This window comes from Scyliorhinus torazame, chromosome 6 (genome assembly GCF_047496885.1).
Source record: "Scyliorhinus torazame isolate Kashiwa2021f chromosome 6, sScyTor2.1, whole genome shotgun sequence".
Classification (NCBI taxonomy): Eukaryota; Metazoa; Chordata; class Chondrichthyes; order Carcharhiniformes; family Scyliorhinidae; genus Scyliorhinus; species Scyliorhinus torazame.
The window spans coordinates 200,597,798-200,624,998 of record NC_092712.1 but is presented as its reverse complement, the minus strand read 5'-3'; positions in this window follow the sequence as shown (position 1 = coordinate 200,624,998).

The window sequence follows — 27,201 nt, the reverse complement described above, 5'->3', positions numbered from 1 at the left end:
CGGAGGACCAGAAACTGCAAGTTCTGCACTCGAGGGTGAGCCCAGAGATCTACACTCTCATCGAGGATGCGGACGATTTTGAGGCCGCAATGAATCTGCTGAAAGGACACTATATCGCCCTGTAAACCAGGTCTACGCCCGACATCTGCTAGCGACGAGGCAACAAATCCCTGGGGAAATCGCTGGAGGAGTTCTACCCTGTGCTCCTGGTGTTGGGGAGGAACTGTGACTGCCCGCACGTTTTGGCCAGCGACCACACGGAACTTTTGATCTGGGACGCATTTATTGCAGGTATGCTGTCCTCCCAAATCCGCCAGCGATTGCTGGGGAAAGAGACACTAGGCCTCAAGGAGGCACGGGCCCTTGCTAGCTTCCTGGATGTGGTCTCCTGAAACACCCGCGCTTACGTCCCCGACCGCGCGGCAGCCCCTTGGGCAGCGTGGAACCCCCCGCGACCGGCTCCGATGCATCCCCCATCCCCCCACAATCTTGGGCTGTGAGACTGCCAGGCAAACCCGGGGGGCCCCGCTGCTATTTTTGCGGGGAAGCCAAGCACCCCCGACAGCGCTTCCGGCCCACTCATCCTTCTGCAAAGGATGCGGCAAAAAGGGCCACTTTGTGGCGGTATGCCAGGCCCGGGCGGTCGCTGCGGTCTCCGGAGGCGAATCGGGACCGCCACCACAACCCTCTCCACGGGCCACGTGCGGCCAGCGGGCGCCGTCATCTTCCTCCTTCAGGGCCACGTGTGGCCTCCGGGCGCCGCCATCTTGTTTCTCGGACACCACGTGTGATGGAAGAGTGGCGCCATCTTGTGCACCCCCAGCCATGTGCGACCAGTGGGCGCCGCCATCTTGGCTGGACTCTCAGGACCCCGACTCAGATGACCACACACCGCTCGAGGAAAACATCCAACTTCTGCCACGACTAGCCTCGGTGACCCTGGACCAGTCTCGGCCCCGAACACTGTTGACTGCAACGGCGACCGTGCTCATCAATGGGCATGAAACATCCTGTCTGATCGATTCTGGGAGCACGGAGAGCTTCATACACCCCAACACGGTAAGGCACTGTTCTCTCCCCGTTCACCCAGTTAACCAAAATATCTGCCTGGCCTCCGGGTCTCATTCAGTGGAGATCAAGGGGTTCTGCATAGCGCACGTCACGGTACAGGGAAGGGAGTTCAAAAATTTTGCCACCAGGAGCAGACGGTACAGTGCCCAGGACCGGACCTTTATTAGGTCGGAGGTCCAGCGATTACTGAGGGAAGGTGTCATTGAGGCTAGCAACAGCCCGGGAGAGCTCAAATAGTGGTTGTAAAGACCGGGGAGAAGCATAGGATGGTCATCGATTATAGCCAGACCATCAACAGGTATACACAGCTTGACGCGTACCCTCTACCCTGCATATCCGATTTGGTCAACAGGATCGCACAATGCAAGGTCATTTTCACGGTGGATCTAAAGTCCGCCTACCACCAGCTCCCCATCCGCCCTAGCGACTGCAAATACACTGCTTTCTAAGCAGATGGGCGGCTCTACCACTTCCTAAGGGTTCCCTTCGGTGTCACTAATGGAGTCTTGGTCTTCCAACGAGAGATGGACCGAATGGTTGACCGGTACGGTTTGCGGGCCACGTTTCCGTACCTCGATAATGTCACCATCTGTGGTCACGACCAGCAGGACCACGACACCAACTTCCGAAAATTCCTCCACATTACAAAAATCCTTAATCTCACATATAACCGACCGTCTAGCCATCCTTGGCTACGTAGTGCATGATGGAGTTATAGGCCCAGACCCTGAACGCATGCACCCCCTCATGGAGTTCCCCCTCCCTCACTGCTCCAAGGCCCTGAAACGCTGCCTGGGATTATTCTCTTATGATGCCCAGTGGGTCCCCAACTATGCGGACAAGGCCCGCCCGCTAATCCAATTCATGGTTTTTCCCCTCTCGACAGAGCCGCATCAAAGCGGACATCGCAAAGGCCACGATGCATGCCATCGACGAGTCCCTCCCCTTCCTAGTCGAGAGCGACGCATCCAACGTAGCTCTGGCGGCCACCCTCAACCAAGCGGGCAGACCCATGGCCTTCTTCTCACGCACCCTCCACGCTTCAGAAATCCGCCATTCCTCAGTTGAAAAGGAGGCCCAGGCCATAGTCGAAGCTGTGCGGCATTGGAGGCATTACCTGGCCGGCAGGAGATTCACTCTCCTCACTGACCAATGGTTGGTGGCCTTCATGTTCAATAATGCACAGCGGGGCAAGATAAAGAATGACAAGATCTTACGGTGAAGGATCGAACTCTCCACCTACAACTATGAGATCTTGTACCGTCCCGGGGAGCTAAACGAGCCTCCTGATGCAGTATCCCATGGCACATGTGCCAACGCACAAGTGGACCGCCTCCGAGCCCTCCACGAGGACCTCTGCCACCCGGGGGTCACTCGATTCTTCCATTTCATTAAAACCCGCAACCTGCCCTACTCCATCGAGGAGGTCAGAACAGCCACCAGGAACTGCCAAATCTGCGCGAAGTGCAAGCCGCACTTCTACCGGCCAGAGAAAGCGCACCTGATAAAGGCTTCCCGTCCCTTTGAATGCCTCAGTATGGTCTTCAAAGGGTCCCTCCCCTCCACCGACCGCAACACGTACTTCCTGAACGTGATTGACGAGTACTCCCGGTTCCCATTCGCCATTCCCTGCCCCGACATGACCGCAGCCACCGTCATAAAAACCCTTCACAGTATCTTTACGCTGTTCGGTTTCCCTGCCTACATACACAGCGATAGGGGGGTCCTCCTTTATGAGCGACGAACTGCGTCAATTCCTGCTCAGCAAGGGCATTGCCTCGAGCAGGATGACCAGTTACAACCCCCAGGGAAATGGACACTAGAGAGGGAGATCGGAACGGTCTTGAAGATCGTCCTCCTGGCCCTACGGTCCAAGAATCTCCCAGTCTCCTGCTGGCAAGAGTTCCTCCCGGATGCCTTCCACTCCATCTGGTCACTGCTGTGTACCACGACCAACCAAACACCCCACGAACGTATCTTTGTCTTCCCGAGGAAGTCCTCCTCTGGGACCTCGCTCCCAACCTGGCTGGCAGCTCCTGGACCCATCCTGCTCCGCAAACACGTGCGGGCACACAAGTCGGATCCATTGGTCGAGAGGGTCCATCTCCTCCACGCTAACCCTCAGTACGCCTAGGTGGCGTACCCCAACGGCCGTCAGGGTACGGTCTCCCTATGGGACCTGGCGCCCACTGGATCCCCACACACACCCCCACCACCAATCCCACCCTCCCTCCCACCGGCGCACCCCACAGCCTCTCCCTTCCCAGGTGGATCAGTCCTTCCACTGGTCCTGCCTAGGGGTGATGAAGCTGCCGAAGAAGCCGAAGCCACACTCCCGGAGCCACAGATTCCCGAGCCGGTGCCTGCATCACCACCGAAGCTACGACGATCGCAGAGGACGACCAGGGCCCCCGATCGACTAATTGCTTCATTCTGAACTGTAAATAAATGTTGTAAATAGTTGCGATGTAACAAGGCAAAACCACTGTACTGATGTATACCGGGTACCTCTATAACCTTAACCTCTACCACTGTGTAATGCGAGACCACCACCCCCGCCGGACTCTTTTTTTTAACAGGGGGTGAATGTGGTTGTCTGTATTAAAGGTATTACGGTACCCTGTAATGCTGTAAGACCATTGGTGTAGGAGGTACTGTTTTCATTGGTTAAGCCTGCCTGCTGCTTCCGCCCAGTAAGGCATAGTATAAGAGCCTGTGTCACCCCAGCAGCTGCCTTCTGTACCTGCGCTGCTGGGGGAAACATCTAGTGTAATAAAGCCTTCAATTGTCTCCAATCTCACTTCTGGAGTTATTGATCGAGCATCAATTCTATTTTATATTTTGTTGTAGTAATGATGTAAAAACCCTGGATTCAAATCAGGGCTCCAGGCTGGTGGGGCCAACGTGCCCAGATGGAACCAGCAATGCCGAGGTAGTACCATGCCCAAAAGGCATGCACCTGGGGCCTCAGATCCCCTGGGAGACCCTCATGAGTGCCATTCCATCTGGTCCCCATTTTTGGGGACCAGTGCTGAACAGCGCTCGCCCGAGGTCTCCGAGGCAAAAGGGATAGATCCCAACACCTCAGTTGCCTCGAGAAACTGCACATTAGAGTGAGACTAGCTCTCTTGCATGAATACACAGATTTGCTAAAAAGTGATCCCACCCACAATGCGATTTACGTCGCAACATCTTGCAAGATCGCATTAGATCCTACAAGGCATTGCGAGCCTGGTAGATCCCAAGAGCGGTTTCTCCCGGCTTCTATCAGCCAAATTGCACTGTGGCGAGCTGCATTTCAGGTACAGTGTGGCCGTTGGAACTCGCTCTATGTCTGCTGAAGTCATAACTAAGATGTTGTAAAATTTATGTAACTGTTGCTTTTAGCCATTTACTTATTTACAGAGAGATGGCGAACAGAATATTGTTCATGTTTTTGGAAATTCCCTGGTGTGTAGATAATTAATGAGGGCTGGTGTTTAGTCCTATATAAACGCCTTGTGCGGAATTCTCCCCCCCCCCCCACACCGGGTGGGAGAATCGCCGGGGCGCCGCGCGAGTCGCCCCACGCCGCCCCGACACCCGCACGCGATTCTCCCACCCCCCTCAAACCAGTGCCGCGAGAATCACGCCTGGCCGCTCGGAGAATCGCCGCTCACCATTTGCAAAAGGCGTGTGGCGATTCTCCGGCCCGCATGGGCCGAGCGGCCGCCCCAACACAACAGGTTCCCGCCGGCGCCGTCCACACCTGGTCGCTGCCGGTGGGAACTGCGCGGGAATGGGGGGGGGCGGCCTGTGGGGGTGGGGGGTGCCTGCACCGGGGTCTGGCCCGATCGGTGCCCACCGATCGGCGGGCCGGCCTCTTTAAAGGAGGATCTCCTTTCCTTCGCCGGCCCACAAGATCCATCCGCCATCTTCTTGCGGGGCGGCCTCGGGGAGGACTGCAACCGTGCATGCGCGGGTGACGTCATTTACGCGACGCCGGCCGCATCAGCGACGCGGCGCCGCCTTTTACGTGGCACCAAGATCCAACGCGCGTAAAATACGTGACGCCGCTCCTAGCCCCCCGGGGGCGGGAGAATAGGGGGCTGGGAGTGGGCTCCGACGGCGGAGTGAAACACTCCGGTTTTCACTACGGCGTCGGGACTTTGTCTCCATTTCGGAGAATCGCGCCCCATGTCATGGGACATCTTAGTGGAATACAGATGATGTCATTAATGGAAGGTCTGTCTGTGGTTTTGGCAGTTTGGCAATAGGATTTGCATCTGACAAGACATAAGGATTTTCAGATTGTTCCTGAAAGTATCTCTCTCGAAAGGTCTGCACAGAGAACAGAAAGTAACCCTGATGCTAACTTTATTGATGAGTGGATTTTGAGCTGTATGGGTTGCTTTATTGGGATAAATGTCCATCAGATAATGAGGGGCATAGATAAAGTGGATGGGCAGTTACTCTTTCCCAAGATGGAGGGGTCAGTCACCAGGGGACATAGGTTTAAGGTCCATGGGGCAAGGTTTAGAGGAGACATATGAGGCAGATTTTTTACAAAGAGGGTGGTGAGTGCCTGGAACGCATTGCCAGGGGAGGTTGTGGAAGCAGATACATTAATGGTGTTCAAAAGGCATCTTGACAAACACATGGATATGATGGGTATAGAGGGATACGGCACAAAGAAGTACTGAGGGTTTTGGCAAAGGTTGGTATCATGACCAGTACAGGCTTGGGGGGCCGAAGGGACTGTTCCTGCGCTGTATTGTTCTTTGGTCTATGTCATGACTGGTGGAGATAGTGAGTTAAAACTTTTCCATTAATTTAAGAAGTGTTTAACTGTTAATTGTAAAGCTTTTTTTCATGTTAATGTGGTTAATTCTGTGTTTAAATTAAAATTTGGTTAACATAAACACTGGGCAGGATTCTCCCCTACCCGGCGGAACGGGCCGTACCGGCATGCGCAGGGGAGTTCTTCTCCGCACCGGCCATGGTGGAGGTTGACCGTAGCCGGTGCGGAGGGAAAGAGTGCCACCACAGCACAGGCCCACCCGCGGATCGGTGGTCCTCGATCGCGGGCCAGGCACCCACCGGGGCCAGATCCCCCCGCGACCCCCCGAGGACTCTGCAGGCTCCCGTAGAGCCAGGTCCCGCCGGTACGGACCTGGTTTGATTTACGTCAGTGGGACCGGCCGGAAACGCGTGGACGCTCGGCTCATCGCGGGGCGGAGAATCGCCGGGAGGGCCACTGCCAGCGGCCGCCGACCAACCCCGGCGCCAGAGAATTCAGCAGCCGGCGTCGGGGTGGGATTCACGCCGCCCCCCGGCGATTCTCCGACCCGGTGGGGGTCGGAGAATCCCTCCCAATATCTCATGGTCAGAGTAATTACTCATGGGGTGAAATATCCTTTCGTTACAGCTTTACAAATTGCAAATTGTTTGGGGTCCATCGTATAGCAAAAACTGGGATCTTGTCCGGTACCCTAACATATGGCCGTGAGACAGGATCTAGTCAGGAGATCCAAGGACCTCCGAAAATTGGGGCTTGGCTCCCTTATGAATAATGTGGATGAGTTGCCAGTGCTTGGTGCACCCTCACAGGCAACTCATTCAAAGTTTGTCTCTCTGACCTCGGAAGTGCCAAAGATAAAGGCAGCAGATGGCGGAGCTTGATATTGAGTGGGTAATTATGGCTGATAGCAGCTTTATACTGGTGCTGTGGAGTCAGAAAGTTCATTTGTGCTTCTCCAATCTCCACATCAAGATAATTTTATTTTTACTTAACATTTTTGGTGGTATTCACTTGATCCCCCACAGCAAAAGTACCAATTTCTCACTGGGATTTAATATATTAAGTAGGCGGAGGCCTTTATTGACATATGTCACGAGGCTAACACTGTAGCTGTAGGTGCTGGTAAATGGTCCAACCTGATATCTAATGATACTTCTTTCAAGCATCTTTGATAAGCAGGAGGCCCTGAAATTGGTCCCCATTTGATCTGTTTTATGCTGATAAAGCAGGGACAATAAGATCCAATTCTAGGCCAGTGTGTTAATTTTAATCAATATTATTTCAAGACAAAACCTGGAATGGATCTGTGCTTGAAGCACCAAAAATTATCTTTGTAATATAATGAGGGATAACACTGACAAACCTGTGAACTTTATTGAAACATCACCCTGCCAAAGTAGTGCATACTTAAGGCCCATTTGTTGGTGTGTGAGTGATGTGGCTGTTATGCTACTAAAACAGTTTCACCAATGCCTCCAACAGTGTTGCCTCCATGATGGTCAGTCTCCCAGCAATATTGCCCCAGATGCTTATTGTGCTCATAATGCAAATGAATGGCTTTTTGATTTTCACAGAAGAGCAGGATCTGCTTGCAGCATCGCTGCCCCATTCACAGTCACTTCCAGTCTTTTTTGCCTGATCTCTGGCAACATAATTCATGTGTGAGTTTTGACAGGGAATGTTGGCTACTAAATGATAACTTGATTTTAATCAGAAATGGCAATTTTTCCTCCTCAACTCAGAGAGCCAAGGCCAAATGTAGCCCTCCTACAGCTTCTTGGCTGAGTTGAGCTAACACAATGCAGACATACGATTGAACTGCAGTCTGTGTGACTCACTGGATAAACTTGAACCACGGGAGAAGCTACCCAGCATAACATGACACCAAGAATCAAGTTCCATTCACCTTATAATAAAAATAGCATTGTATAACAGAACATTCCCATATGGTGATGTCAGGATGAATTCCAATTATTAATGTCCTTAAATATAATGAATGTTTAAGTCAAATTCTACAAAATAATTTCCAGATATGAAACATATATATGATTTGACTTGAACTGGGGAGGTAAGCAAAGTATAACATTTCATTCCCAAGTCTTCAACGATTTGCAAAAACCCAAGTGTATTAAATGTTATGCATAAATTTATACAAAATCATAACCTCCATTAAATTGAACTGTAAAAGCCTAAAGAAGGCCTATGGATTACAAGAATAAATAAGAATGCAGCAAAATAATGTAATCAATAGTTGTAAATTTTTCCGTATTGACTTGTTTTTCACAGAAACACTCATCCATGCCATTGTTAACTCCAGACTTGACTATTCCACTGCATTCCTGGTCAACCTACTACAGTCTACCTTCCATAAACTTGAGCTGATCCAAAAGTCTGCTAGACCATATCCTCACATCAAATCCTGCGTTACCCCTGTGCTAACCAAACTACCTTTGCTCCCGGCTAAACAATGCCTCAATTTTAAAATCATCATCTTTGTTTTCAAATCCTTCTATTTGTCACTCCATGATCGCCCCCATCTCCACAATCATTTGAGATATTTGCAGTTATCTAATTCTGGCCTCGAACATCCCTGATTTCAATTGCTCCAACATTGGCTGCTGAGCCTCCAGCTGTTGTGGCCTGAAGGTTTGAATTCTTCCACTAAGCCTCTCTATTTTGCTCTCCTGCTTTAAAAAGCTCCTTAAAATCTGCCTCTTTGATATAGCTTTTGGCCATCTCCTCTAATGTTGCCTTATTTGGCTCAGTGTCAAATTTTACAATGGTCCAATGGAGCTCCTTGAGATGTTTTATGACATTAAAGGTGCTATATAAAGACAAGTTGTCGTTACTGAAATAACCTTTCTTACTTATACTCAATGCTACAAGTTAACTATTACTCTGCTGTAGCATTCACACAATTGTCTTTTCTGTGAAATATTATCCCGAAGTTAACGGTTTGTCCTTGAATGGGCAGTGTACCCTATTGCTGGACTGCAAGTATGACTTCCAGCATCAGTTATGTAAAGGTCATTGGGAGAAGGAGAATACAATCAAATCAGTGTCCTGCTTGAAGGAATGTTTCCCTGATGTAGCTTGGTCATTTAAATGCCTCAAAGTCAGGGTTTGTGTTTGAAATTTTGTTTCTCGCTGTAACCTTTTCTGTAAACCCTCCAGGGAAGTATTTGAAAATGTTAATGCACACACCACAGTGAATTCTCCACTGCAGCAAACTAGCTGCTCATGCATAAAGACGGTGAAGAATCATTTTATGCTGCCGAACGCAAGTCACAGTGACCACGGATTCCAAACCAGCTACACCATCATTCTGTCACACTCATCAGTATTAAGATAAAGCAACAGCAATGATCAGCTATTATTCTACGTAGTGAAATATCAACCCTTCATTCGGATCAGTGTGATTTATGTTCCATAAGGTATAATGGTCCACACCAGAAAGTTTACATTTAATTTGTGGTTTAATCATTGATCTGCAGTTTGCAGCTTAGTCACTGCAGAAGAGATTATGATGAAAGCATTTTGAACCTTTTCACACGGAGTTTCCTCAGTGATATGATCACTGCAGGAAATGTAGAGAGCTTCCAACAAACTGGATATTGTGGGTGAGCATTTGGTTTGTCAATACCTCCCATTGGAAGCTCACTAGTTTGGGAAAAGGACATTCGACACAGATGGTTAAATGCCCCATGTATAAAAGGTTAGGCATCACCAAAACACCTATTCATTCAAATCAATCAACAACAAAGATTTGCAGCACAGACAGCATGAAAAAAGGCCATTTGGCACTTCATCCCTGTGCAACCTCTTTCCTGGGGAAATTCCAAACTTATTCCAGTAACCTTACATTCCTCAATAGCCCTATATGTCCCTCTTTCTTCAATATTTATCCAACTTTCTCTTGGCTACTCCGTGTGTCAAAGTATGCCGTGCCCAACACCCACTGCTTTGAAAAGTTTCTCCGAACCATCTTTCTCTGAACCATTTACCTCAGTCTTAAATGAAAATTTAATTTGATAACAACTCTAACTCCCTAATTAGGGGAAATTATTCCACATTCACTCTACAATTTTAATAACCTAAACTAACCAAGATTATTTGAAGGGAGACATTTGCATAGTGGCAATGTCACTGGGCTAGTAATCCAAAGGCCCATGCTAATGATCTGGGGACAAGTGTTCAAATCCCACCAGGACAGCTTATAGAATTTAAATTAATTTAATAAATCTGGAATTAAAAGCGAGTCTAATGGTCTTGAAAAACCATCAGATCCATTAATGCCGTTTAGGGAAGGAAATCTGCCGTGCTTACCTGACCTGACCTACATGATACTTCAGTCACGAGGATCCTCAACATTGACTCTGAACCCCATGAAGTCTCATGGCTCAGCTAATGAATCAGTACTCCTCTCTGCTGAATGCTACTTGGAGGAAGCACTGAGGGTGGCTCAGGCACAGAATGTACTCTGAGTGGGAGACTTCAATGTCCATCACCAAGAATGGACCACTACTGACATAGCTGCTAGACTGGGTCTTTGGCAGGTTGTGAGGGAGCTAACAAGAGGGAAAGACCTTCTTAACCATATCCTCGCAAACCTACATGTCACAGATTCATCTGTACATAACAGTCTTAGCAGGAGTGATCACTGCATAATCCCATCTTCACGTTGAGGATCACCTCAATCGTGTTGTGTAGCACAATCACCATGCTAAATGGGATTGATTTTGAACAGACCTAGCAACTCAAGACTGGGCACCCATGAGATGCTGTGGGCTACCGGCATCCATAGAAATGTATACAATCACAATCTGTAACCTAATAGCCTGGCATAACCCCCTCCCCTCAACTCCAGCATTACTATGAAACTGGTGGTCAATCCTAGTTCAATGAAGAGTACAGAAAAGAATGCCAGGAGCAACACTAGACATATCTAAAAATGAGGTGCCAACCCGGTGAAGCTACAACACAGGATGCTTTTCATGCCAACAGTGGAAACAGCATGCGATAGACAGAGATAAGCGATCCCACAACCATCACATCATATCTAAACTCTGTAGTCCTGCTGCATCCAGTCATGAATGGTGGTGGACAATTAAACAACAAATTGGAGGAAGAGACTCCACGTATATCCCCAATAATGAGGCAGTCCAGCACATCAGTGCAAATAACATGGCTGAAGCATTTGCAGCCACTTACAGAAGTATCGAGTGGATTACCAGCCTCTTCCAAAAGTCCCCAGCATCACAGATACCAGCCTTCAGCCAATTTAATCCACTCTATGTGATATCAGAAAATGGCTGAAGGCACTGGATCCTGCCAAGGCTATGGCCCCTGACAATATTCTGCAATAGTAGTGAATACTTGCACTTGTGTCCCTAGCCAAGCTGTTCCTGTACGACTCCAACACTGGCATCTACCCGACAATGTGGAAAATTTCCCAGGTATGTCCTGCACACAATTCAGGACAAATCCAACCTGGTCAATTACTGTCCTATCAACATACTCTCGATTATCAGTAAAGTGGTGGAAAGTGTTGTCAACAGTACTGTCAAACGTCACTTACTCAGCAATAAACTTCACTGAAGCTCAGCTTGGGTTCCGCCAAGGGTACACAGCACATTACAACCTTGATCCAAACACAGACAAAAATCTGAACTCAAGAGGGGAGGTGAGAATGACTGCCCTTGACACCAAGGTAGCATTTGACTCCATGCATTTGAAATGTTTAACTAACTTTAACTTGAATTATGGATTCTAAGTGGGTAAAATTCAGTCATAGCACAAAATAAGCTCAATTTACAACTCATTGAATTTACTTCCCCATCCGCCCCCCCCCCCCCCCCCCCCCTCCCCCCCCCCCTCCCCTCCCTAGAGTTTGCCCAGAGATGATGTTAAACTAACTGGTTTACAATGAATTGGTTTGTCCTCTCTCTTCTTCAACATAATGTTTCATCAACTATTTCTCAGTTCCAGGCTCAAATTTGTTTAACCATTGCCTCATACTGTTAAAGGAGAAAGTTAACAGAAGCCTGATCAATCTCACACTGCAAACTTATCGGCAGTTAAAATTCACCTCTTAATATCAGTAATGCTACACTATCCAACAATCAAACCCACAGTAAAACAACAGCTGGTTCATATACTCATTGAGACATTGGACAGAAAAGAAACATCTACATTTGTTTTCAAGTTTTTTCTCTACAAGCGTGAATGCAGACCGAGAATGGTACTTCAGTATTACTTTGTCCTTCTCAAACTTATCACCATGTGCAATTTACAGTAGTTCAGTGTCCATTCCCTGCTTCTCAAGGATAAGGGCAGCACGGTAGCATTGTGGATAGGACAATTGCTTCACAGCTCCAGGGTCCCAAGTTCGATTCCGGCTTGGGTCACTGTCTGTGCGGAGTCTGCACATCCTCCCCGTGTGTGCTTGGCCATGATAAATTGCCCTTAAGTGTCCAAAATTGCCCTTAGTGTTGGGTGGGGTTACTGGGTTATGGGGATGGGGTGGGGGTGGGGGTGTTGACCTTGGATAGGGTGCTCTTTCCAAGAGCCGGTGCAGACTCGATGGGCCGAATGGCCTCCTTCTGCACTGTAAATTCTATGATTACAACCTCACTCGATCCTGCCACCATCTCCAAATTATCAGACTGCTTTCTAACATCCGGTATTTGATGCACAGAAATATCTCCAACTGAATATTTGGAAGACCAAACCCATTGCTTTCAGTCCCGATGACAAAATCTGTTCCTTAACTATTGACTCCATTTCTCTCCAGAGCAACAATGTAATGTTGAACCAGACTGTTTGGAACTTTATTTGACCCTATAATGAGCTTTCAACCACATATTCTCACCATCACTAAAATCATGTAATTCAACCTGTGTCATCGCCTGACATGTACCCCATGTCTCATCTCATCTGCTACCCTTATTTATGCCTCAGTTATCACTAGATTTGTCTGTTCCAATGTACTCGTGCCTGCTCTGCCTCATTCTACCCTTTGTGAATTTGAAACCATTCAACACTCTGCTGTCCAGTGTCCTAACTCGCACCAAATCTCATTCACTGATCACACTCGTACTTACTGACCCACATTGGCTTCTGGTTAAGCGACATCTCAATTTTAAAATTCTACACTTGTTTTCAATTCCTTCAAGGCCTTGCCCCTCTCTATCTACAAGCCACTGAGCTATTTGTGCTCCTCAATTTCTGACCTCACGCAAATGCTCACTTTTAATTACTTCACCATTGGTGCCTTCTGTCATAATATACACGAGTATATCATGGTGCAGACACACACTGATGGACACACAGTGGGACCAATCAACATACACAACACCGCAGCCAATCACCAGTGAGAGCACACGCACTATAAAGACAGGGGGCATCAGAGTTCCCGCTCATTCAAGTAGCAGCTAACTAGGAACTCAGAGCCCACAGCCTGCAACACAGACATTCACCATGTGCTGAGTGCATCAACTGGTTAGGACAAGGCAAAGGTCTTTAGTTAAAGCTGGTATTGTATTTACCCACAGTTCAAGTATGTTTAAATCGTTAACCTTTTAACAAAATAGTGTTGCACTACTTCAAGTGTTGGTGACATGTATGTGATCCAGACAACCAAATCCATCATGATACCAGGAGTGGTTGCATACTAGCACTTCGTAGAGTTACCTGAAGTGATCTGCCTTCCGCCAGCATTCCGTCATTCTGCCACATGTACAACATCAGCCCGCCACCGCCGCTCCGCATCGTCGGCAACCTCGGGGCCAACTGGAAGATTTTCAAACAGTGCTTCCAGCTCTACCTCGAAGCCACAGATAGGGAGGGTGCCTCGGACACCAGAAAGATTGCTCTTCTCCTCTCCACGGCCGGGGACCATGCCATCCATATTTTCAACTCTCTCACCTTTGCAGATGACGAAGACAAGACGAAGTTCAAGACGGTTCTCCTCCAATTTGACACTCACTGCAGCATAGAGGTGAATGAAAGTTTTGAACGCCACGTGTTCCAGCAGCGTTTGCAGGGTAAGGACGAACCTTTCCAATCCTTTTTAACGCACCTCCGCATCCTTGCGCAATCTTGCAGCTACAGGCCCACCTCCGACTGCATGATGCACGACCAGATCGTTTTCTGAGCTCAGTCGGACCCCCTACGTCAGCAGCTCCTCAAAGTAAAGCAACTCACCCTAGCGACCGCCATCGAGACCTGTGTCCTTCATGAAAATGCCACCAGTCGGTACTCCCATATACAACGGCTGAAACGGCGTGGCAAGGTCCCCACGAGGCGGAACGGGTCCAAGTGATTGAACACCTCCAGGGCCTCAGCCTGGATGAGGGCGGCCATTTCGCGCGCTTTTCGCGGACTCCCGCGCTTGTACGCTCCAAACGAGGGGACGGCGACATGGAGGAACGTAATGCGCAGGAGCGCACCACGCAGGACCGCACCGCGCATGCGCGGTGGCGCAGCGAACGTGCTAGCGCACGACACGCAGCAACTGTGGCTCCGCCCATTTGAAGCGGCAATGCCCCACAAAATCACGACAATGCCTACGATGTGGAAAACTTGGCCACTATGCTGCCTGCTGTCGAGCAGCACAGCCTTCCAATTCATATCGCTTCAGCCAGCCTCGCAGGAATGTTCGGGCCATTCAACCCACGGTCACTGAGTCCGATTCTGACCTCCCACACAGCAGTGACACAGAGGACCCGAAGGCGCCTTTTCGAGTCGGTGTCATAACGAAAAACAGGCTGTCCCTGAAGCAAAGATACCAGCCGCTGTCGGTATACAGCATCGATCCAGACGATGAGTGGTGTGTCACCCTGACGGTCAACCGGTCCCACATACGATTCCGCCTGGACACTGGTGCATCCGCCAATCTCATGGCAAGGTCTGCTTTCCAAAGCCTTTGTGTCAAACCAACCATTCTCCCATCGGCCTGCCAGCTATTGGACTACAATGGCAACATCATTCCTGCTACCGGCTCATGCCAACTCGAAGTGACGCACAAGTCACGAAAAGCCATCTTTCCTTTCGAGATCGTGGGCTCCTCGAAGGACTCTCTGCTTGGCGCACAGGCGTGCAAATTGCTAAACCTCACTCAAAGAGTTCACTCTCTCTCTCCTGATGACACGTCTGCCTTCCAGGATGCTGACTTCAGGGCGCAACTCAACGCCATCATCGACCAGCACCGCGACGTCTTCGAAGGCATGGGCACGCTCCCATATACTTACAAGATCATACTCAAACAGAACGCCACGCCTGTGGTGCATGCACCTCGCAGAGTCCCAGCACCCCTCAAGGACCGCCTCAAGCAGCAGCTGCAGGACCTCCAAGACCAAGGAGTGATCTCCAGAGTTACAGAACCAACCGACTGGGTCAGTTCCATGGTATGCGTAAAGAAGCCTTCCGGAGAGCTCAGAATCTGCATTGATCCAAAGGATCTGAATCGCAACATAATGAGGGAGCATTACCCAATCCCCAAGCGCGAAGAGATCACGAGCGGGGTGGCTCGGGCCAAGCTCTTCACCAAACTTGATGCCTCGAAAGGATTCTGGCAAATTCAACTAGACAGATCCAGCAGGAAACTGTGTACCTTTAACACCCCTTTTGGCAGATATTGTTACAACAGGATGCCGTTTGGGATCATACCGGCGTCAGAAGTATTCCACAGGATCATGGAACAAATAATGGAAGGCATTGAAGGTGTTCGCGTCTATGTTGACGACATAATCATTTGGTCCACCACCCTGCAGGAGCATGTCAGTCGCCTCCAGCGCGTGTTCAAACACATACGGGAGAAGGGCCTACGCCTCAACAGAGCCAAATGCTCCTTCGGCCAGACGGAACTCAAGTTCCTAGGGGAACACATCTCCTAGTTGGGTGTGCGGCCAAATGTGGACAAGGTGGCTGCCATCACAGCCATGAAAAAGCCAGAGGACAAGAAGGCGGTCCTCCGATTTCTGGGCATGGTCAACTTCCTAGGGAAGTTCATCCCTAACCTCGCCTCTCATACCACAGCTCTCAGGAATCTGGTCAGGAAGACGACAGACTTCCAATGGCTCCCTGCCCAGGAGCGCGAATGGACAGAACTTAAATCCAGACTTACCACGGCCCCGGTATTGACCTTTTTTGATCCAGCGAAAGAGACAAAAAATGTTGACCGATGCCAGCCAATCTGGCATTGGGGCAGTGCTCCTGCAACGCGATGAGGCCTCATCATGGGCCCCCGTTGCATATGCACCACGCGCCATGACCCCCACGGAACAGCGCTATGCGCAGAAAGAAAAGGAGTGCCTGGGACTTGACCGGTGTCGTCAAGTTTCATGATTGTGTGTACGGCCTTCCCCAATTCACCGTCGAGACCGATCATCGCCTGCTGGTCAATATAATCCAAAAAGACTTGAATGACATGACCCCTCGCCTCCAGCTCATTCTGCTCAAACTCCGGCGATACGACTTTCAGCTCGTATACACCCCGGGCAAAGACCTGATCATAGCCGACACTCTGTCCAGGGCAGTCAACACCCCGTGTGACCCAGTGGGATTCGTCTGCCAGGTTGATGCCCATGTGGCCTTCGTGGCCTCCAATCTATCGGCCACGGATGAACGCCTCGTCCAAATTCGCCGCGAGACTGCGGCTGACCCCCTGCTACAGCGTGTCATGCGCCACCTAACAGACGGGTGGCTCAAGGGCCAATGCCCGCAATTCTACAACATTGGAGACGATCTGGCGGTAGTCGATGGTGTCCTCCTGAAGCTGGACCGCATTGTTATCCCGCACAGCATGCGCCAGCTCGTCTTCGAACAGCTACACAAGGCCATCTTGGCGTGGAGAAGTGCCGCCGACGGGCCCAAGAGGCAGTGTACTGGCCCGGCATCAATGACGACATCGCCAACACAGTGTGTATGTGACATCCAGTCCCCTGTACCCCCAATCCAATGGCAAAGCGGAAAAGGGCGTCCACATAGCCAAACGGCTCTTCTGCAAGGCTGCCGATGCGGGATCCGACTTCTACCTCACCCTGCTGGCCTATCGCTCGGCCCCACTGTCCACTGGCCTGTCGCCAGCCCAGCTGCTCATGGGTCGCACCCTGAGGACGACGGTGCCGTCCATTCACGGTCCAGACCTCAACCACGTTCCGGTCCTTCAACGAATGCAACTGTCTCGTGCACAGCACAAGGCGGCTCATGACGCCCGTGCAGCTCATCTCCCTGCTCTGGCTCCAGATGACAACGACCGCATCCATCTTCCGGATGGTGGCTGGTCTGCAACTGCTGTGGTTCTTCGGCAGGTGGCTCCCCGCTCGTTCCTGGTTCGTCTACCGGATGGTTCCATTCTGCGCCGTAATCGGCGTGCCCTTCGTCTCGTTCTATGCTCGCTACATGATCCTCCGCCAGTGCCATGCCCTCCTATTGTCCCTGACCTGGACTATGCAGAGATTCCAGTTACTCTGCATCCTCCTCACTCTGACGCAGTCCAGCCCGCTCCTCAGCTGGTGGCTCCTGACCCACCCTTGAGGCGGTCAACCAGAATTCGTCACCCACCTCAGGGACTTAATTTGTGAACTTTGCACTAATGGACTCTCTGGTCTGTTCTGTTGTTCCGTTTAATCGTTCAAGTGGTTTGTATAGAGTGTTCATCTCGTTATTTGTGTGTCACCCTGTTTTTTTCTGCACCAGGCACCTTCCCATGTAAATAGCTTAGTTTTATGTACATAGTCCTGTAAATATTTCACACACACGTAGTCAGGAACATTCACCACACACTATTTATTGTCACGCAGGCACATTTTTTTATATAAAAGGGGGATGTCATAATATACACCAGTATATCATGGTGCAGACACACACTGATGGATACACAGTGGGACCAATCAACATACACAACACCGCAGCCAATCACCAGTGAGAGCACACGCATTATAAAGACAGGGGACATCAGAGTTCCCGTTCATTCGAGTAGCAGCTAGCTAGGAGCACAGAGCTCACAGCCTGCAACACAGACATTCACCATGTGCTGAGTGCATCAACTGGTTAGGACAAGGCAAAGGTCTTTAGTTAAAGCTGGTATCGTATTTACCCACAGTTCAAGTATGTTTAAATAGTTAACCTTTTAATAAAATAGTGTTGCACTACTTCAAGTGTTGGTGACCTGTGTGTGATCCAGAACACCCAATACATCACCTTCAATTGCCAAGACTTAAAACTCTAGAATTCCCTCCCTAAACCTTTTCCTCTCTCTTCCATTCTTTCCTCATTTCAGACATTTTTAAAAACCTACTTATTTGAACAATATTTATGTTATCTACTGAATATCACCTTTGCATGGCTTAGTGTTAAATTCTGTTTAATCGCTCTCTTTATGAAGTGCCTTGGAACGCTTTACTTCATTATAGGAGCAATTGTAACCCATGCAGGCCTTACGGGAGGGATGATCCACTATCCCATGGAGCTTGCAGAATACCAGCTCTCTCAATAAAGGGGCAGGCGACCCTTAATACAGTTCATGTGTCTTTGTATTAATAGAGTTGGCCAGTCTGGAAAAAAAACAATACTACTGGAGCTGTACATAACAATTAATGTCCTAAATAAAACAAAGTTTTGTTTTCTCTACAACTCGGTGTGGAATCCTGGCGTTGCCCCTTACATAAGGAGCTATATAAATACAGTTTGCTGTGATAATAAAATGTAAGTTTAAACTCGGGTCATGATTTATTTATACAAAGGAAGATTAAATCAAATAGTTCTGCAGATTGAAGATATCTAATTATTGCACATGCTATATATACTTTTGTACTTTATTCAAAAATTGTACTTGTAAAGTTAAGGCAAGGGTTGCAAAATCAATGCCAATGACTTGGTTTGGCGATGATAATGACAGCAGAGTATTGCTGCATGACCTGCTTCATATATTCTGCTTTTCTATCAGATAACCTTGATTGAAGCCTCTTCCAAATATACTATTCTATCTCCCTCTGGAATCTGCTGCTAAAACCTTAATGTAATTCAATCCACTAATAAAATGATGATGGTGCAGTTAGTAGATATTAAACCTCTCCTTGAAACAATGAATGTGCAGAGATCCTGGACAGTTTGAAATGAGGTAGGAATTAAATGCTGCAATGGCTCCATCTTGTTGTCTCGAGCAGGCAGAAAAAAAGTGTTCAGAGAATATTACACATGCCCGGTAGGAACATAAAGACTCCCATGATATCATTGATTAATTTGTTTCACACCTGTACAGAATAAAGTAACATTCTCCTGAATGATTTACGGGATATCAATTTGATTATGTATGTTTTGTGGAATTATGTAATTGCAAGTATAGGAAAATTGCATCGAAAATGTTGTTGTTGAAATAATTCCAAGAATTGCTCCTAAAAAAGTCAATATCCAAACTCCCTACAGTTAACTGGACTGAATGTATACTGTTTGGATATATTCACACCTTCGTGCTGAATTATGAATTTATTATTTAGCTGTCTCTTACAATCGGCAGAAGAATTCCTATGACATTGAGCAGCATGAGTTGAATGTTTTATGGGAACAGGCATTCTGTCAGGTAGCATGACCAGCAACACTGACATATCAGTTTAGGAGGTGACCTGAATGCGATGGGAAGGGAATTGAGAATGAGCAGTATTTTGAGGAGGTTCCTGATCTCCGATAGCAGAAAGGTGTCAGAATATTCGGGCCTACTTACCCTGCAACATCACAGCACCCTCCTGGTAAAAATCCTGAAGTAAAAACTAGCAGCCAGAAAAAATTCCAGAACAACTTTATCCAGTAATGTTTACAATTATGTATTCTCCTATTGCCTGTCTTCTGGGTGACTTTGCCTGTCCGAATGCTACCTCAGTGACTGCAGCATGGCGGGTGGAGGGCTGTTGACTTTCAGTGATGGAGGCGACAGAGATTGCAAGGCGGCTTCAAGCTGGCTGTGGACGTCTTTGGCCTCGAACTGCAGCACCTCCGCATGGACAGCAGCGTTCGGGGTTCACCACCTGACCAGCAGGTGTAATGAAAGAGTGGCAGTGGTGGGAGCAGGAATGGTATCCTTCTGAGAGGAAACCAGGATCGTACACCATGGAGCTACCGGGCTTCCCCAGTGGTTCCTTAGCAGTCACAGTAATCTGTTGGAGGACTGATTGTTAAATGGCTGTGAGAACCTGCATTCCTCTTTGAGCACCCCGCATACATGATGGGAGCAGTCGCAACTTGCATGGCTCTCATGGCCTCTCTATTGGCTTTCAATAAATCATCGAGACATTGGTTGGCTTCCACTCATGCTGCATTGGAAGCTGAGACACATGATGGCTCAATCCACAAGTGCTATCATGGGGTTGGCTATTATTGGCACATTAGAAACGATGACCTTCATGTTCTGCACAAAGCCTTTACCTAGTTGGAGCTGAACTCATTCATGCTCCTTGACAGTGGAAAAAGGCTCATTAGGAGGCTGGTCAATGCACTAAGCCTCTTTCTGTGAATGCCCATTAACATTCTCCTGTATGCTGTCCATCCAAATGTGGAGGTAATGCATTTTGGAAGGGCTAATGCAGGTAGGGAATATACAGTGAATGGTAGAACCCTCAAGAGTATTGAAAGTCAAAGAGATCTAGGAGTACAGGTCCACAGGTCATTGAAAGGGGCAACACAGGTGGAGAAGGTAGTCAAGAAGGCATACGGCATGCTTGCCTTCATTGGCCGGGGCATTGAGTATAAGAATTGGCAAGTCATGTTGCAGCTGTATAGAACCTTAGTTAGGCCACACTTGGAGTATAGTGTTCAATTCTGGTCGCCACACTACCAGAAGGATGTGGAGGCTTTAGAGAGGGTGCAGAAGAGATTTACCAGAATGTTGCCTGGTATGGAGGGCATAAGCTATGAGGAGCGATTGAATAAACTCGGTTTGTTCTCACTGGAACGAAGGAGGTTGAGGGGCGACCTGATAGAGGTCTACAAAATTATGAGGGGCATAGACAGAGTGGATAGTCAGAGGCTTTTCCCCAGGGTAGAGGGGTAAATTACTAGGGGGCATAGGTTTAAGGTGAGAGGGGCAAAGTTTAGAGTAGATGTACGAGGCAAGTTTTTTACGCAGAGGGTAGTGGGTGCCTGGAACTCACAACCGGAGGAGGTGGTGGAAGCAGGGACGATAGGGACATTTAAGGGGCATCTTGACAAATATATGAATAGGATGGGAATAGAGGCATACGGACCCAGGAAGTGTAGAAGATTGTAGTTTAGTCGGGCAGTATGGTCACACGGGCTTGGAGGGCCGAAGGGCCTGTTCCTGTGCTGTACATTTCTTTGTTCTTTGTTTGTTTGTTCATCCAACTCCTCAGCTGAGAGCTTGTCTACAACATCACCTCTGGTGAACTGGCACATCAGCTTTCCTTTTCCACCGAGCCTGGATGCCACCCACTGATGCCTGTTACTTGCCAACTACTGATACAGGCTCTATGCCTGCATATAAAGTTTGCGTAGTGCAAGCACCTGAGCTGGTGGATGTGAATGTTGGATGACATGACTTCTTCTTCAGAGGCCTGGTGATGCTCTCACCCTTCAGGCTCAGCCTGCAGTGACTGGCCAGGCAACAGTTCTTGGATATCTGTAAAGTTGAGGCGAGGGAAGGGTTGTGAAGTGGAAAACAGCGGCTCAGTGTTGACACCGGCGCAAACACCAGAGTGTTTCACGCCGGCATCAACGGGCAACTTGGCCCAGCAATTCCGTGGCTCACAGGGGGCCAGCACTGCGCCGGAGTGCTCCAAGCAGCTCCGGCTGCCGATACGCAGTGGGCCAGCGCGGAAGAAGGCAGGCCCACCCAGATCGCGTGCGCCCGCCGATCGGTGGCCCCGATTGCAGGCCTGGCTGTCGTGGAGCCCCCCCCCCCCCCCCCCCGGGAGACTGAACCGCCCCCCACCAGGACAGCCACCGCAGCCGCGATGCTGAGGTCCCACTGGGTGGAAACATACATGAACCATGCCGGCGGGAACTCGGATGGTCGACCGCGGAGAATCGCAGCAGGGGCCTTTTTCAAAGGCCCCCGACCGGTGACGCGTCGACGCTGATTCTCCGGTCGCCGGAGGTTCGCGTCCCAATCGTGGGTCTGACGCCCAATTTTCCGTCATCGCGCTGGGCGCGATTTCGGCACGGAGACCCGGAGAATCCCGGCCAAGAGATCCCTTTAGCACAGGGCTAAATCGCTGGCTTTTAAAGCAGACCAAGGCAGGCCAGCAGCACGGTTCAATTCCCGTACCAGCCTCCCCGAACAGGCGCCGGAATGTGGCGACTAGGGGCTTTTCACAGTAACTTCATTTGAAGCCGACTTGTGACAATAAACAATTTTCATTTCATTCATTTTCATTTTCATCATGTCAGATAGCATGAAGATATTTGAGAAGGCGTAGAAGGAACATACCATTTTCCTGATGTCCTGGGTGTTACGGAACAGGTTCAGTCATAGCCAGCCCATGTTGCAGAATTATGTCTCCTACTAAGCGCTCAGGTGATCCAGGCAGATCTGTTTCCTGCTGGTTTTCACCTGTTCCTTGCAGTTTGTGCCACCTATTCTTGCAAGAGAGTGGGAAAGATGTCACTGAGTGTGTTGCAATGTGCTTGCATGATATGCCTGTCATAGCTCTGTAACTGCAAGTTACATGGAAGCTGCAAGAGGTGTCAGGATGGCAGCATTGGCAAGGGTATGCTGGTGAGGCGGGGGCCTGAATGTTAGACCTGATTGCTGATGGGTGAGCGATGGGCTTGGTGCACTGAGTGGTGCAAAAGGTTGCTGGTGTGCTGGATAAGAGATGTGTCAAATTGCAGTCACTGACCTTGACATTCTGACATCCAGCAGACTTTTTTTGGCCCAGTTCCCAGGTCCTCGGGGCCAGAGTCTGGCCACATCACTGACCCCCCTGTTCCCATTCCCTTCTCAAGATGGAGCTTGAGGGCCTCTTGGTTCCCTTGGAGAAGATGATACCTTTCCTCATTTCAATGACCTTCATTAATTTGCCCAGCGCCTTATGAGAGAACCTGAGAGCACTCTCCCATGTTGTTTCACTTGCAGTCTAATGTTCCAGAGACAATTTGCAGTAACTTCTGTTACATGAGTGAAACTTCCCTTTTAAGAGGTGCCAGGCTGCCATAACGAGCCCCAGGCAAGCTGTGCATCACACTAGCCTGCATGCTACTGGGCCTCCTGCTGAGTATACAGCCAGTCAGCAGCGCATTCCATACACAATACAATTGTTTAGATTAAGAAAGAACACCAAGTTTGGGTGCTGCCTGGATCAATGGGACCTAGTGCAAGCTAGTCATGCATTGTGATGCTCGCACCCAAAAAGGGATTTTATCCAATTTTTCCCCACAGTGTCTCTGCAACTAGACTAGACTCGCTTATTCATTCACGGTCTTTTGAAGAGATCATGTAGATTGAAAGGATTTTGCTATACTTTTGAGTTTGAAAAAGTCTGTCCAAATTACTCGAGGATTGCAGCAGTTATCCCTTTCCAAAATATATATATTTAAATCCCCCTCACGCCAGCATTGAATATTGTTTCATTATAGAAATGCTGGAAGGGTATATATGTGTTGGGCGAGGAATCACTTGGGCTAATTGTTCCCTCCCACGAGCATACATTACAAACGCTGCTATAATGAAGTGTGCAGTTTAGAGACATTAAAATGGAGAAAGCAGCTGACAGCCAAAAATACAAGAACCGGACTCCTAATAACCAGTATTGAGCCAAGCAACGTCAAAGACTGTGAGCTGATAAGGTGGGAAAGCTCTGGTCCTTGGCCCAAAGGAGTCGGGAGGGGTCAGGCCACATTTTCCCCTGCCTCCCCCTTGTTTAGCCTTACAGACTTCCCTCAACATTACCTTAAAAACGCTCATTACTGAGACTTTGTGCTCTCCTGATTATGCTCCTGAATCCCACAGCCACCTTCCCAATGCCAGTATTCCGTTCTCAGATTCTGTAAGCCCACATGTGCTTTAATGGGTGTCCTTCCAAAATTCCTCTCCAACTTGATTTCCCTGAGTCCTACATCACTTCAGCACTCTCCCCACACACCAGAATTACTAGACGCTGAGATTCTTGTGGATATTTATGTTGAGAAATGTTTCACACCTCTATCTTGGATCCTCAGTGATTTGATAGAGATGTTCAAAATCAGTCTTCACAAAATTGATAGAGAAACACTGGATGTGATTTAACGCCTGAAAAAGAGTCCCGTTTTGTCTGCGTATAGTGTGATGTTTCTCTGTGTCGACGCCGCACTTACCTCACTTCCTGCACTGGCGAGCTCAGTCATTTTTAAATACCGCCCCAATCTCTCGACCCCTCCCCTTGACCTCCTGATCCCCCAAACACCCCAACTGACCACTTAGGGGGTCCTCGGGCCACCCCTCACACCACCTATTAAGGGCCGGGCACTCCCTGGCTCAATCCTTGTCACGGGAAACCTGGCACTGCCAGCCTGGCAATGCCCGTTCCAGCCTGGCAGTGCCTCCTGGGCACCCTGGCAGTGTCTGGGTGGCACTGCCAGGATGCCCAGGTGGCAGGGCCAAAGTGCAGCAGAGGTGCCAGGGTACCACCCTATCCAGAGCCCGACCGCCCAGGGTCTCGATAGCCTGGGCGATTCCCCCCCCCCCCCTCCCCCCCCACCCCAGGTGCCGTTATACCTGGTCCATTCATTCCCGGACCTCGGGAGAATCGAGCACCGACATAGTTAAATAAGCCTCATTGCTCATTTAGCAATTAGGAGTGACGGGATGGGCCCTCTGGGAGTCCCGTTGCAGGTAGGATTCATGTTATGTTTGTTAGCGGTGGAGAGCCCTGATACTGATGGTGGTGGGGTGGGATCTCCAGTGCTGATGCTTGTGGGGGAATTCCCCCATGTCGGTGGGAAGGGGGAGTTCTTTCTGGGTGGATCAGGGTGCCATTTTTAAAGTGTGGCCCGATCTCTGTGGAGCCGGCCTTGCTGGTTCTATCAGGGCCCGCCTTGTCATAGTGATGGCGTAAACGACGCCCACTGATTTTTTGTTTTCAGAGTTGATCAGGATTTGGACTAAAATCTCAACTGTGCAGCTGGAGAGGGTTTCAGTCACAGCCTGACACTCTGAAGAAAATTGGAAAATCTGCCCATTGTCTGTATTAAAGCAGCCTTCCACTTTCCAGGCACGATTCTCCGGCCTCGTTCCTCCAGCAAAACGAGGCCAGTAAATAGTGGGAGAGGCAGAAAGCGAGAACCGCGGCAGTCTGCTATGCAACAGGCCAACTCCCGTAGGCAAAATTGGGATCTCGCCGTATCGTGGCGAGAAACCAATTATCACCACTTAAGCCTTGTATCCATACAATTAACGGGAGCGACCCCATATCCTTCGGGCATCTGTCATTCAGCGGCCTCCCCAGCAAGTGGTCATGCTGCCACCGATTAGTACTCCTTTTGAAAAACGTGAACCTGGCGGAAGGGCTTCTGTGGGAGCCGAGGATGTGAGTGGTCATCTTTGCTCACAGGCAAAGAGCCCAGGACGCTGGGCTTACTGCCCCAGGCTGGGGGTGGGGGGAAGCTCTGTTGGGGATGGGGGGCATTCCTCAGTGGTGGGTCGCCATGGGAAGGGTGGAGGAGGCGCTACTGGGGGGAGGGGGCAACCATTCGCAGTACCACCCTGGCAACCCCTGGATCGTGTTTGCCCATTCAGTGGGCAACCCTTGTCCCTGCCTATCTGCCCCACCGACCACCCATAACCCCCACCAACTGCTGAGGCCTCTGGCCATGAGGCTGCAGGCTATTGTAAATAGGGAATTGGCATCATAGTTAAGTAAGCACTTGAAATAACCCAAGTGAATTCCCATGTGTGGGTGGGACATGTAGAATGCGGGAGTCAATACTTAGCATTCCAATCAGACCGTGATGCCTGGAAACTGTGCTTGAACACTGCGGGAGGCAACACCACACATGCAGCAGTGAACATCCAGCGAATGGGACAAAGCTCCGGAAATATGTCCATGGCCGGAGAGTGGGTGAGTATCAGGGGGAGAGGACCAGCACCCGGTACATGTGACATTATGAGTGGATGTCTGGGATACAGGGTCTGGGGTCCGGTGAGGGGAGCCCGGCTGGAAGTGCATGGGCAAGGCATTCTGGGTGGATGGTGGGGGGGGATTGGAGGGTCCCAGGGTGGGAATCTCGGCTGTTTGTCAGTCTAACACCCTCTCCCAATTCCTTACAGATATTGAACGCTACGTCAGGGATATTGGACGCAGAATTTGACCGAGCAGGGCAGCTGCTAGGCTGGGCGGCCAGAGACGGTGGTGGCATCTGCAGATATTCGAGGCAGCGGCCCATGTGTCGGACCCCGCCTGACACCCTGAGGTCAGCCCGCATTGCAGAAGAAAGTGAGAAAGTCATCATACTGGTTGGGTGTTTAATGTGTTTTACAATTCCCCATTCTCCCGATGGTGCCGCACCTGCTCCCCCCCCCTCCCCCACCCTCCCCTTCCCCAGTACCCTCAATGATCCTCGATGTGCTTTCCCTTCCTAGTTCTACTTCTATGTGGAGGTGTCTCCCCAGGATGCACATCAGAGGTGGAGGCAGCCAGCTGCTTACCTCATCCCATGGCTTTGATGTCCCTGGCAGGTGTCCTTTGGGGGCTCTGAGGCCTGAGGGCCCCAGCTCACTTGTCGAGGGCACAGCCGTGCCACCCTGTCCCATGTGCTTCCTGCGAGACGTGGCCTCATCCGAGAGGTGGAACTCGGGGAAGCTGATGGCCATCGTCTCCACTCCATGGGACGGGCCTGGGTTGCCATCCAGCGCCACTTCCTCCCGCTTGGTGCCCATAGAGCCCCGGGGTTCACCTTGGGATGGAGGGGCAGCTGCTTTGAGCCTCGGCTGCCCCTGCGTCATCTGGCTCTGCCAGCCCTAGTGGTTCCCCAATGTCTGCACCATGGTATCGATGCTCTCGGCGATGCTCCTCAGTGACTGGGACATGCTCTGCAGTGCCTCAGCAATGTCTACCTGCGACTGGGACAAGCTCCACAACACCTCGATCATTCCCATCTGAGAGCCGGACATGTCCTGCAGAATCCCATCAAGGTCAGCCTGGTACTGGGTCACATCCCCCAGCGATGGATCTTCTTGAGTGTCGCTGACATCTCCCTCTGAATGTCACGGCCGCATCTAATGTCTCCCATCAGCTTCGGGTAACCCTGTTCCACATCAGGCTGGGACCAGCTGGATCCTGGGATTCAACAGACCTCCGACTGCTGTCTCACCTGGGGGTTCCTGCCTCCGCCTGATCTACATCAGCAGCTGTGTGGTGCTC